Source organism: Crocodylus porosus, unplaced genomic scaffold, assembly GCF_001723895.1.
Source record: "Crocodylus porosus isolate Cpor-Errol unplaced genomic scaffold, CroPor_comp1, whole genome shotgun sequence".
Classification (NCBI taxonomy): Eukaryota; Metazoa; Chordata; order Crocodylia; family Crocodylidae; genus Crocodylus; species Crocodylus porosus.
Window position 1 is genome coordinate 43,982,015 of NW_017728886.1, and position 14,143 is coordinate 43,996,157.

The 14,143-nt window shown below is 41.9% G+C and overlaps 1 protein-coding gene and 1 long non-coding RNA gene across 9 annotated transcripts in view; one reads left to right on the forward strand and one right to left on the reverse strand.

Annotated features, from left to right (window-relative positions):
- The window catches only part of PPP1R9A (protein phosphatase 1 regulatory subunit 9A), a 238,152-nt gene that overhangs the window by 91,710 nt on the left and 132,299 nt on the right, over positions 1 to 14,143 (forward strand). The window lies entirely within an intron of this gene.
- Positions 1 to 14,143, reverse strand: part of LOC109308994 — a 39,380-nt gene that overhangs the window by 20,814 nt on the left and 4,423 nt on the right. Inside the window, exon 1 of one of the 2 annotated variants that reach the window (XR_002100758.1) lies at positions 1,591 to 1,809. The exons of the other annotated variant lie outside the window; for it this stretch is intronic. This is a non-coding gene — a long non-coding RNA (uncharacterized LOC109308994). Of the gene's footprint in view, positions 1 to 1,590; positions 1,810 to 14,143 lie in introns of those variants that run through there. 2 annotated transcript variants of the gene reach the window in all.

Consider the following 14,143-nt stretch of genomic DNA (forward strand, 5'->3'; position numbering starts at 1 on the left):
TCAGTGCAGAGGCAGAAAAGGATCTTGGAGTCATCACTGATGCCAAGATGAACATGGGCCAGCAGTGTGGGGACGTGGTCAGGAAAGCCAACCACACCTTGTCATGCAAAGGAGGTGATCCTCCCCCTCTATGCGGCACTGGTCAGGCTGCAGCTGGAGTACTGCGTCCAGTTCTGGGCGCTGCACTTCAAGAGGGATGTGAATAAAATGGAGAGGGTCCAGAGGAGTGCTACCCGCATGACTGGGGGCAGCAGGGCAGGCCCTACGAGGAGAGACTACAGGACCTGAACCTGTTCAGCCTCCACAAGAGAAGGCTAAGGGGGGATCTAATGGCTATGGGGCTATGGACAAACTAGTCAGAGGGGACCAGCAGGCATTGGGGGGGGTCCCTGTTCCCCCCAGCACTACCACGAGTGACTAGAAATAACGGTCACAACCTGGCAGAGGGTAGATTCAGACTAGACATCAGGAGGTGCTACTTTACTGTCAGGACGACTAGGATCTGGAAACAACTTCCAAGAGAAGTGGTGCTGGCTCCTACCATGGGGATCTTTAAAAGGAGGCTAGATGAACATCTTGCTGGGGTCGTTTGACCCCAGTACTTTTTCCTGCCATGGCAGGGGGTCGGACTTGATGTTCCCTTCCGACCTTCCCAACTATGAAACTATTAAACACCACACCATTGACTATCTCATGAATATGTTCCCAAATATATATTTAGCTGTTAAATCTTACAAATGCTGTGATAGATCCATTAATAGCCATTAGCCAAACAGTCAGGGATGTATTATGGCATCTTTTAACCAATTACACTAGACGCCTGTTGGGGTATGACAGGTGATACTTCACTCTAGATATGCCCTGTTCATATGCTGTTCCTCTAAAGCATCAATTACTGCCATTGTCAGAGACGGGATACTGGGTTAGATGAACCATTGTGTGGCCCAGTATGGAAATTTTTATGTTTTTATGAAGAATCATAATGGTGCTATGAGATTAGGCAGTCTTACTTTAATTAATTCCTTAAAACATATATGTGATAAAGGTGTGTGTGTGTACATTTCAGAGAGAGAATAACAGACATATTTAAATATTCCCAAATGTCCATTGAACAGTGACGAGTGCAGTGTTAAAGCTATAGTCGTTCCCTGGTAGTTATAGTGAAGTACTGATTTAATTTTGCCAAAGGAAAGATTACATGGGAAATAAGGGAGAGCATGTTTTGCCTACTCAGTTTTTTCATGGAGGAATGTAAGAAACATTAGGTATTTAAACTTCAAAGCTGTGTTTTCCTAATGTTATAAATTTGCCTTTTGATGGCAGAACAGAGTATTAAGTACCTTTGATATCCTGCCAGAATGATATTTTAGCAGAAAAAAGAGAGGTTTTAAAGAATCTGTGAAAACCCACATAAACCATTTTAAACCAGTACCTTCTACTGATTTGCCAGCAGAAATAAATTAATAAACATTATTTCAAGATAATTGAAATAAATATGTACTTCATAGAATTAATGAAAAATAAAACAGAACAATCCTCTGTTGTGTTTTAGTCTTGTAGAGGAATTTAAAATGTAATAAAATTGCATACCTACTCATTTCATCCTTTGGAAAAAAATGGAAAATAGAAAAGCTATTGGTTGTTTTGTTCAAATTAAAAATGCATGTTTAAGATCCCATGTTTCTATTTGCTGTTGAAAGTGATGAGATTGCAATGTGTGTTTCTCTCGATGCTGCAGCTTTTCTGTGTGGGTCAGGCAGGCAAAATGGTTGCTCCAAACCAGCATGAACCCAGTTGTTCAAAAGTCATTTGGCTTTTGAAGGCTGGGCCTTCAGATAATGCCGTCCATTTGGCTGTTTAATCATTCATGGTATTGTTTTCAATGGTGATTTTGTATCCAAGTTACTAAATGTCTTTTAACACAATGGATTACTTGTTTTCTTTTATGCTTATGACAGGATGTGAAATGCAAACCTTTTAAAAGTAACCTGTAACTTTCACACTGCATGGTTGTCACAATATTTTTACTTATCAATGTTTACTTGATGATAGCATCAAATAAAAGGTAACAATATTTATCTGGATGTTTATAGAAGTTTAATTTGTGTGATGCTTATAATTGCGAAGAAGTACAACATTTAAATTGGTGTATTTAGAGTTCAGATTGTGCCTTTAAAGAAGAGCCTCAGGAAAGGAGTAGTGTGGAGCTTCATTGTCTTGGAGGGGGAATATGAGGAGATATATGCCTCCTGAATTTAATTCCACAATGTTCATGGAAGTGTTTCTGCTCCTAGACCCTTACGGAATACTGCCTTCCATTCCACCTGCTCCTCATTAGCACACCAGTCCCACTCCACAAGCCACTGTGGGGGGGTATAGGAGAGTAGTCCTGCTATTTTCATATACCTTATGAGATGATTTGTGTCACTGGACAAGCAGAGAAAGGAGCCCTTATGCTTCCTGGAGTTGAGTTCCTTAATTGCAGCTATGCTTTGCCTTTACACAGGCTGTGTAAGGTGGTGGGAAAAGTTCCTTGCACCCTTCCTTCACATTGTGCACCTGCTCACAATTTAGGTGAAATCTGGCCCTGGATCAGATTGTAAAGGGAGTCCAGATTAATTGACAATACTGTGTTTGTTTTAGAATTAAAAAAACCCACTTGTTTTGTCTGCATATTTGACATAGAATTAGAAGTACCATTCAATTCCTTTGCCCCTTTTAGTTGACTCTTTTTAGCTTGTTCTCAGAATTTCTACCTGCCAAACTATATTATTTCAACTTTCATCTTCCTTTTCACCTTTCACATATCCCTTAGGGTACAACTAAAACCCTTCCCTCAGCAGTGACTGTCAAAACTAAAAGCTCCCTCACCAAAATTTATTTCTGCATCTTTTATTTCACAGGGCTTCAAGGCTTTCAACACCCTATTTTCAAGGGATATGTCCAATTTCATCATTCTCTGTTGCCCAGGGGCTTTTATGGTAGAGAAATGGACTTCTGGGCAACTGAAAATAATGAAATTGTGCATAGGGGCTAGGGACAGATATTACACACAAACTGATTTAAGTGATCAGAACCTGGTTTAAATATGTAACAGAACAGAAGCTTGGTGCACATAAACCATTTTGAAAATGGCTGAAACCAGTTTGAGATAAACCTGGTTGAATGTAGTTATTAGACTTAACTGATTTGGGTCAAACCAATTTATGCAATGTCTGTCCTAGAACCCTTCCTGGTTTAACTTAATCCAGAGTCCCTCAGCATCCCAGATGCCTTGCAGCTCTGGGTGGGGCTCTCTGCTTCACAGCAGGGCTGGCCCTGCCCCTCTGCCTAGCTTCCCCTTGCTCCTCCCCACCCCTGCCTGCTCAAACAGGGATTCCCTCCCTCTTCTCTCGCACAGCATGTGGTATGTTAGCTAATACTGGGAGGTGTCTGGGTAAGTTAGACAGGACAAAGGCAGGCAGAACAGTGTTAGTGCTTAGGGCTTTTTGGAGCTAATCAACAAATCAGCTGGTAATGTTCCTCCATTCCTTCCTTGGAAAAAGCTGTTTAAGCACAGCTTGAACTAATAAGAGAGACTTTTGTTTTCTTGATGGCTGCTAAATGCTCTGGTGTCAACTCCCTGCTGTGCTGGCTCTCTCACTAGTCAGGAGCAGTGATGGGGGGAGGGGGAGAGAACCCCTCCCTAATCAGAACATCCTGCTGTGGTCTGGCCATGCCCCCCTCAGCTCAGCACTTTAGAAGGGAAGGGAGGGCTGCTCTAGCACCCTCTGGCTTCTAGCCAGAGCCACTGGGGGATGTCTGTGTGGTTGGAAACTGGTTCAGCCTAACCGGTTAGACTAACCTGCAAAGACTGAATCAATTCAGGCTTGGGCTTTTTGAATGTCTGTCCCTAGCCAGGGGGTTCTATTGCAGAGAAATTGACTCCTGCCTAATTTGTAATATTAGAATAATATTGTAAGGTGCATCTGGCAGAAGTGGGTAAGGAATGGATAGAGCCTTCCATTATCCAGCAGCTGGATCCAGCAAAAATTACTCCATCTCTTAATTTGTTTGTGAAAACCTTCTGTGGCTGTACAGTCCTATAGGATCTAAACTAGAAAATTAGTTATGCTGGAGAAAAATTTGATGTGGTTTTCTGGTAGAATCCTAAATGAACTTTTCAGGGCAGACAAGTAAATGTGACTCAATGGTAAACAGTGTTCACCTCATATTTTATTATTCAACATGTACACTACACTAATTAAGGGTCTACTCAATTTGCAATTGTGTGGCTTTTGTGGAAAATGAAATATGGGATTGTCTGTGAAATCAACTTAAATAAAAACCCAATAAAAAAAATATTGGCTCCCCAGTAGGAACCAGCGGTCCTTGCTGCCACTGTGGCCTGGCTTTGCAGCCCACCTTGTAGATGGTGGGAGGGTGGGGTGCCAGCTGGTTGGGTGGCACTAAGGGCAGCAGTTGCTCCACCGAGAGTGGCTCCACCTGGCTCCAGCTGCATGCAAGATTGCAGCTGCCCCCTCTTCCAAGGCATAGGCACCTATCTTTGTGGATTCTTTTTTATTAAGATAAGCATAAATTGGTATTTATATTTTTTTTGTACAACTACATATAAATTTGTTGTATATTGTGTATGAGTACATCCCAAAAATATCTGCTGGATTTGAAATCTACACTGTGACTGAACTGCAAAAATGGTTTAGTTTCTCCGCGATTTAAGTTGACCCCCTAACAATAATGCCTGGAGGCCTAAAGCAGAATTAGATCTCCTTCCTCAGAAATGTTCATGACTGCAGGCAAAATGATGCATATAGTGTCTGGTTTATTTTGTTTTTATTTTTTTATTAATACTGAAGTGAAAAGTGGCAAAGAAATTATAGTTATAAAACGAATAGCCAGGTTTATTTAATAATATTTTTAGATTATTAGATTTCCTAAGCAGTGCCTGTGATTCACATTTCCTGTTCTTTTCCATTGTTTAAAATATTTGAAACAATATTTCTACTTAGTGTGCTCTTTGTACTATATTCGCAGTGTTGCTTTTTCTTGAGAGACAAATTTCAAACTGAATTTAAATTTGAAACTAAATTTAACCTGGTTGGTTTTGAGGAGACTCTTCTTGGTTACATCTTTCGCTGCCATTTGTTCTCATTGGCATCACTCAATGTTCTGTTGTACAGGGCCAAAATTAATTCTGTCTGTAGACTCCATAGGAACACTGCTGGCAGAGGTTGCAGGGTAGAAGCATGAAATCAGCATCCGTTGGCTGCCCCTGCTAACACCCCTTTGATAGCCAACTCCACCCATTCTTTTGCTTGCTTGTGCTCCACAGTGGAAGAACTGTGCTGCTAGATGTTCTGACTTATGGTTTATATTGGCAGAAACCAGCATAAATCATGAGTTAATCTAGCCCTTGGATAGGAAAGTTTGGCAAGAAAATACATTTGTCCCTACATAAGTACTGATTTTGAGCATGAAAAAACATTTTTTTATTGAGCACCCCACATATAGTATGCAAGTATAATAATACCTATGCTGTGCATTTATTTGAAAATGTAACTCTACATTGTGCATTTATTTGAAAATGTAACTCATTTAAATGTCTTTAAATGAAAATGTAACTGTTTTGTAACTCTTAAAGTCTACAGCATGAAAACAAATTCAGGCTTTTCCATAAATCTGCTTTCTGCTAGATAGTTCAGATGGAATAAGTGCATATCATCAAGTACTGCTTATTTGTATTGTGCTTTGTTTTCTGAGTTATGCTAAGGAAAATAGTAACACTGTTTTATTTTAGAAGTTAGAACTTGAAACCGATTTTGAAAGCTGCCCTTTATGAGAGATGGGCTTCTAAGCTTATGGATAGAACTCTTTATGTACTTTTTAGGAGGCCAATGCAGTAAAATAATGCAGGATAATATTTAGGACTTGGTTTTAGAAAATGTTTATACCTTTGCTAAGTGAGCTAAAATGTAGCATAGCCAAATTGATTTTAACTTTCAAAATGTTTTCAGTGCTCTTTAATTGTTATAAAAGTGGCAACCTCTATAGTCTAACAATGTATCATAGTATATACAAAGATGATTGACCACAAGATGAATATGAGTCACCAATGTGATGCTGTGGCTGGCAAAGCAAACTCTGGTGTGCATCTACCAATGCATCTCAAGCAAAACCAGGGACATCATCCTCCCTCTTTACTTGGCGAGGCAGCAGCTGGAGTACTGTGTCCAGTTTTGGGCCCCCCACTTCAGGAGGGATGTGGAAAAGCTTGAGAGAGTCCAGAGAAGAGTCACTCATTTGATCCAATGTCTGGAGGGCAGGCAGGCCATACGAGGAGAGGCTGAGGGATTTGGGACTCTTGAGTCTGGAAAAGAGAAGGCTCAGGGGTGACTTGGTAGCACCCTACAATTATATTGAGGGGTGCATCAGGACCTGGGAGAAGAGCTGTTCACCAGAGCTCTCCAAGGGATAACAGGGTCTAATGGCCACAAACTCCAGGAAGGCCGATTTAGACTAGACTTAAAGAAAAATTTCTTTACAATGCGTGTGTCCAGGTTCTGGAGAAGACTCCCCCCTGAGGTGGTGCAGGTACCAACCCTGGACCCTTTCAAAAACGTCTGGATATTTTTCTTGCTGGGATCACTTGATCCCAGCTGACTTCCTGCCTATGGTGTCAGGGTTGGACTTGATCTCACGAGGTCCCTTCCAGCCCCTAATGTCTATGAAATCAACTGAGCTATATCTAAGCGGGATAAATGGTTTGGTTGTTTGGTATAAAATTCTAATATTATAAAAGCCTAAGTCTGTCTGTTTGTCTGTAACACTTTATTCACGCTCTGACTGGCTGTCTCGGCAGCTAATCAGAGTGCCCTACACAGACAGAGACAGACAACAGAGCACTGCTGTGACAGTGGGGACTGAGAGGCTTGCTCGCCTCTCTCCCCTGCTCCTTGGAGACAGACGGGGATGACAGGGACTGGACCGCTGTCATAACAGAGGGAAGGCAGCGGGGGGTCTGCTCCTTGGAGCCAGGGGCTGGCACCCTCCCGTTTCCACAACAGCCAGCAGGGAGGGGAGATGGCGGAGAGCAGGAAGGGGAGGGGGCGTTACTGGTGGCTACACCCAAAGCGGGGAGGGGAAGACAGGGAGCAGCCGAGGCCCCAGCCCTAGCCTGAAGGAGCAGGGGGAGGGGGGAACAACCCACGCCCCGGCCCTGACCCAAAATGGCAGGGGTGGAGGAAGCAGGGAGTGGTCCCCTCCCCAGCCCCGGTCCAAGGTGGGAATGGGTGGGAAGAGATGCAGGCCTCTGTCCCCGCCCCATCCCTCCCCCCCCCATCCTTGATGGGCAATTTGCTATTATTAGATAAAATTGGATAGGGTGATGCCATAGTGTACAGGCTTCCTAATGTTGTGGTTATGATATTAAAACAGCCCCCCAAATCTGTATATTGTGACAAAACAGGCAAAGTGGGCTGAGTTCTAGCTGGCCGTTCTCATGGAGAACGGTTTTTGGGGGGTCAGTGTGAGCATGTTTTACTGTAAATAGTTTTGTAAGTAGAACCTATTGGCCAGCACAACAGTGGTGATATCGTAGGGTCATAATTTGCCAGTAATATAAATCAGTACATTAATTAGTCTCCAGAGGGTGGGAATAATGACTCTGAATTTCATTCTTCTCTTAGATGTGCTCCTGCAAATAGAGCTGCACATGGACTTTCTCTAGGTTAGACTGCTAATGGTAAACTAATTACCTTTGTTAGCACCTCCACTTTCCATCACTACAGCTAAATACCAAAGGTCTTTACAAAGCTCTAGCATTGATTTGGAATACGCTGGGTATATTGTTTGTTATTATACATGTAAAACATCCCTTCTTCTTCTGTTGATAATGTTTGATAATGATATTGGGTGAACAGTTATGCCAAAAGAGACCCAGCAAAGGCTTATCTATAAGAACAATTTTACATGTGTAAATAGACCTCCTGATCAGGAATGATAAACAACAAACAAAAACATCTCTTCTGAAGAGGTGTAGGCTTTTGTTTAGAATGCAAATGGTGGATAAAAATTGCTGACTGTGCCATTAAATTCCACAGAAACTGGTCTTAATTAAATCCAAAGAATCTAAATGTGTGTAATTTCAGTTTGCATTAAGAAGTGTCCATGCAAATCCCTGTGTTTCAGTTCAATAGAACAGCCTTTTTGTATTTGTCAGTTTTATAATAGCATTTGCTGCCAGATAAACGTACTTCTGCTTCTAGTTTTCTCAGGCTGTGAATCTTTAACAGATAACATTCCAGGTTAAAGTTTTACTGAGTTATCAGACTCTTGATCTCACGTACAAATCTTTTTTTCCATATCTTGAACACCTTCCATTTCTTCCATCCACAACAGTGGATTAATTCTTAATTGTTTTTCTTATTTGCGAGTAATGACAAGGAGTTGCATGTTCTAGGTACCAACCATTTTTGTCACACAGTCCTACAGTACAGCATAGCTTTCTTTTTTGTTCTCCTGAGCTAGTCATATTTTGGTAATAATATTAAAGGAGTTTTGTAAAGGATTATTTTAAACCCTTAGTTTTACTACTGTGGGATATGTAAAGAAAGCTTGCTCTATCTAAAAGGTTTTTTCTGCTTGTTTTTCATTTAAAAAATATCAGCCTTTCAACCTTGACAGAATACCTTGAAGCCACAATCAAAATGGTACTGTAAAGACTAATGATTATAGCACTTTTTTCAGGCACATTTTTTCTGACTCAGGAATCTAAAGAAATATTAGCTTATAGTCATACAAATTATATTTGTTGTAGCAAGCATTTATCAAGATATGCTGTTAGCTTTCTCCATTTGGCTAACTGTACTTATGGCCCTTTCAGTGTAATCAAGATTCATAGTCTTTTGTTACATATTTCTTTTTCAGTCAATAATATAATAATAAACTAGTTTCCATAATATGTAATAAAATTGGTAGGAGGAGTCTTCACATATGTATTCTAATAAGTGTGTTAAAGTAACTCTTAATATTAGAGCCATTGAAATACCTACTGTGTTAGGATTATAACCTTACAAAGATGAGGTCCATTTCAGTTTGTTACCTGGCAGGGGTCCAGCTGATGCTTAATGGTTTCTGTTCTACTTTAAACAGAAATATGCAGCTGTTTCTAAGCCGAATACTATTATTGTGAACAACAGCATATAGTCAATTGTATATGATATACTTCAGCCAGTGAAACAACTAAATTATACCCCATTAAATATTCCTGCTTTTCCCCCAACTAGTAGGGTATAGAGAGATTTTTAAGTCATGCAAGCCCAGATGCCTGCAAATGGCAAATATTGTTCTTTCTTGGCATTTACAAATCCAGAAAAATGGGTGAAAGGTCCTCTTAACTAGCTGGAAAAGACAGAAAATTAAACTGCCTTCTTATCTTTTCTCTTTATACAAGGGTTTAAGCTGTTTCAAGCTTCAGTTATTTTTCTCTCAAGCAGGTGAAGGATGTATATCTGGAAGACAAGTTCAAAGAAACAAGCAGGCCTCAGAGGTCAATGATGGACTTGGCCATATGTTTGCCTGCAGTGCAGCCTGGATGTGGCACTGACTGCAGTGGGCCCACATATTTCAAGCTTTGTCCGTAATAATTTAGATAAAAATTAGGCTAGGTTGTGATATGTACCTGTTGCCATGCCCCACTGTAGTCAAGTGTCATTGGATTCTTATGGACAGTGTTAAGGTACTTCTGACTCAGAAAGGTAAGGAAAGATATTCTTTAGGGAGCCACTCTGAAATAAGAGCTGATCAAAGAGGGGCGAGAGATAGAGCTCATGAGGACCAGAAGACTGCTCTTCCTATGGCTACAGCTTACCAGCTGCACACTCTCTTACTTCCTTGATAAGAGAGTACACGGTGCTAGAAAAAGGGAAGTGATGAGCAGGGATCCTCTTTTTCCCTGATATAAAATCGCAGATTATCTGATTAAAAAATCACAAAGTCTCTAATAAACCCCCAAAATCCATGATTAAAATTAAAGGCTCCCCCCAGCCCTCCCTCCCAGCCCTGCTTGTGCCCCTCGCCCTCCACCCACAGCCCCTGCTCCCCCAGCTCTCAGGGCTATGGATTCTGGTCCACAGCCTCCGTCTGGTCTCCTGTGTTGCAGGGGGGCTGGCCCCCTGCCACAGCGCACACTCCTGAGGCAGGTGGGGCAACCTGCGCCCCCAAGATCAGTACGCGGGGCAAGTGCAGGCTGTGAGCTCTGGCTCCCATCATGCTGCACTCCCCTGGGACCTCTGCAGCCTGACAGGCATGACCCAGCATGGCAGGGAACAATGGGGCCATGTGGAGAAGCTGCTTGCCACTGTGAGCTCCGTGCACCCTTATGCACGCAGTTGCAGTGAGGGCAGCAGCACGGGGTTGTGCACCTCACAGTAGCCCCATGCACAGGAGGTGCATCGCCAGAGCAGCGCAGAGCTTGCAGCAGTGAGCAGCTTCTCTGCACGGCTCCACTGTACTCTGCCACACCAGGTCATACCCGCTAGGCTGCGGAGGCCCCAGGGGAGGACAGCAAGGCAGGAGCCCTAGCCTTCAGCCTGTGCCTGCCCTGCATACAGATCTGGGGGGCGTAGGTCTCCCCATCCCCTCTTGGGAGTGCGTGTTGTCGCAGGGAGCCGGTCCCAACCCCTCTATCCCCGGATTAGCTGCCTGGGGCCCCATCCCACTCCCCACTTTCCCATGGAGCCCTGCAGCCATGCATTATGGCCCCAAGCCCCATGCACTGCCTGGCTGGGCAGTAGCCCCAGCCCCAGTTCTGCTCAGCTCCTTCCCTCCCTATTTGGGCCTCTGTCTCCCTCTCCCATCCCTCCGCCCTGCTTACTTGCGGGAGTTGCTCTCTGGACTGCCTGGAACCATGTGCATGCACATGCACGTGGTGTCCCCTGTCTCGCCACCCTCCTCCTCCCTCCCAGCTCCCTTCAGACTGACAAATTGCCAACCCTCAGGGAGCTCATTACAAATCTATAAAATCTGCAGGTTTCTTTGGTAAAAGAAGAAATCTGTGCTTCCCTCCAGTAAAAGGTAAAATCCATGGTTTAGTCCATTTTCCCACTGAAAACCTGGATCCCTGGTGACAAGAGTAGATGCAGGCTGAATCTTGATCCTATTTCCCTCAAAGCCATTAGACTTATATCATCTTCTTTCTGGCAAAACAGTTTATTTACCTCACTTTCACAGTTGCTCCTTTAAGTCACAGCCATACCAGCACGTGGAGATAGTGGGGTCATCTACTTTCCTACTGCCTGGCATTGGCAAAGGATGAAAGAAACATTGATGGCCATTTTGCATCACAGAAAAACAACATTGATAAGGCAGTAGAGTTTGTTTGTCTCTGATACGAGGAACAGTATGGAGGACAGCTCTCTCTAACAGCAGTGACCCTCAGCCTAGCATTTGCAGCTTATGTAGGGGAGAATGTAGAGTACACATGGTACATTTAAAGTGTATCATGCTGCTCCCCCGTGAAGCAGCCCACAGGGAGGAGGCTACTAGCCCTTGTCAAAGTTTTCCTGGGAATGCTAGAATGCATATTAGTATTCAAGTGGTTGGTTACTTTTTATCAGCTGACAGGTTCCATGGCAGGAAAAAGCAGTGAAGTGTGAAGGAAGATGTGATAGAACAGTGTTTGTCAAATCTTTTTTTAAACAACGTTATCTTTTGAACCATGTAATGTGTAATTCTGGATGGTAACCATTTACTTCTGTGCTACAGTGTTATTCCTTTTATCATTATTGTAGCTAATCTCCCGATAAACCTGAAGTACAGTATGTAGCTTTCTTGGGTGTACAGCTTTGTTCCAAAATTCCCAACCCTAATTACTGAAAGGTAGACCATTTGACCACTGTTTGTAGAGAAAATGGGGTTTTTTACCTCCCTTCCTTTTGCATCTCAACCTTTGTCAAACTTCCTTTAAAATATTCCTAAAGCTTTCCTCTCTCTTCTTACCTGCAAAACTACTTTTATATAAAACATCATTTTAGGTATTTTATATTGCACTTTTTAGTGTTGCATGTACAGAAAATATTAATTATAAATTGCAAAAAGCACACATTTTATTTGAAATGGAGAAATTGTGCTCTTAGATTCTAGAAGTCAGCTGCTTGATTGCTTGCATTTTTCTTTCTTTCTCCTCTTCCCCCTCACTCACTCTTGGCTTCATTGTATTATGCAGGTTTTTGAGTAAAGTTCAGGTTTGTTTGGGTTTTTTTGCTGAACTCTAAAAAAACATAATTTTTATTTCTTTTGGAAGAGTATGCCTTTATCTTGGACACAATGTAGAGAATGCTGTGCCTGATGCTTGGCAGAGCTTCACCTTCAGCACAAAAATATTGGTGTAGGGGGCATACTTGTCTTCAATGATTTTATGATGGATGGTAATAACTTGTAAACAAGAAATGGACAAATGTAAACAGATGAATCATATAATCATGGGACTGGGAAGGAGCTCAAGGGTCATCTAACCTCATTTTCTGCATAGATGCAGGATGAGCTGTTCTGTTCGGGTAGATATTTATCCATGCTCTTGAAAACCTCTAATGAGAGAGATTCTGCATCTTCTCTATGCAGCTTGCTCCACTGTCCTGGTCCTTGTACAGGTAGGGAGTTTTTTTTCTGAGATATAGGATAAATCTGCTTTGCTACATTCAAAATCCTTTTTTTTTCCTGTCCTGTACTCTGTAGCAAGAGAGACCAATTATTCTAACTGTTCTTTTTAAAACCTTTCAAATGACTGAAAGCTGTTATCATGTCTGCCCCGATCTCTTTTTCTCCAAACTAAATATACTCTGTTCTCTCAATCTTTCCTGATTTGACTTGCAGTCCTGCCCCCATATTGTCTTTGTCACTTTCTTCTCTACATCCTCCTTAATTTGCAGGCCCTAAAACTAGACATGATACTATAGCCTGGGACTTAACTGGAACCAAGAAGAGTTATGCTATCAACTTCTGTGTTTTACACGCATTATTTACATTAATACAGCCCAAAATAGCATGTGCTTTTTTAGGACAGCATCACACTGTTGACTCATTGTTGAGTTTGTGATCCACCATAACCCTCAAATTCTTTTTGGCAGTGCTGCTACCTAGCCAGTGATCCTCCATTTTGTATGTGTGCATTTGACAAGGTATAGCACCTGTAAGTTGTTGCTGAATTTCATTCTATGTTGGGCTAGCTCTCAATTGTGTAAAGATCATTTTGTCTTATTCTGTCCTCCAAAGAATCTGTATCCCTCCAAAGAGTTTGTGTCATCTGTAAACTTGTTCAGGAAGTTCTCTATCCCTGGATCCAGAACACTAACAGAAATATTAGACAGTACCAGACCCAGAACCAGACCCCTCTGGAACCACACTTGAGAGCCCCTGCCTTGCTAATATGGATTCATTTATAGTTACAGTCTTTGCTTGGGATAATTCAACCAGTTATATATCCAGCAAGTGGTAATTCTGTGTAGTCCATATTTTCCCAATTTACTTATGAACATGTCTCGTTGATCAATGTCAAAAGTCTTAAAGTCCAGGTATGTTATACCCCTCTGCATTCCCCTCATTCACCAAATTAGTTACCATGTTAAAGAAGGATATCAGGTTGGTTTGTCATGATTTGTCCTACATATATATGCTGCTTGTGATTTGTTCAAAATGTTTTGGCTTTAGCAAAACTGTGGTAGCAATTTTAAGTTGGAATTGTGCAGGGACTTCCTGCTATCAAAAACTTATTGCAGATTGAAGTTTATACCTCTACACAAGAGGCTCAGTAGTAGGTCATAAAATAAGCTGTTGATGGACTCTTCCATTCTCACTGTAGTTAATGAAGGGTTTTCTATTGATATCAGAGGGAGCAGCAGTATCAGGCTTGATGAGTTATAAAATAAGGAAAACAACTGTTGATTCTAGCCACCCGAGATTTATTTTGATGAATCTGAACCTTGCTACATTACTTTGTGAAGAATCACTAAATCTATCATAAATCCTGAATTAGCCTATAATCTTCTTTATCTCTTTGTCTGGTCATACAGTGTGCACACACACCCGTGTTACTTCCTATTGCTATCCAGTCAATACCATTTTTTAATTATATTTACAGCTGGTATTT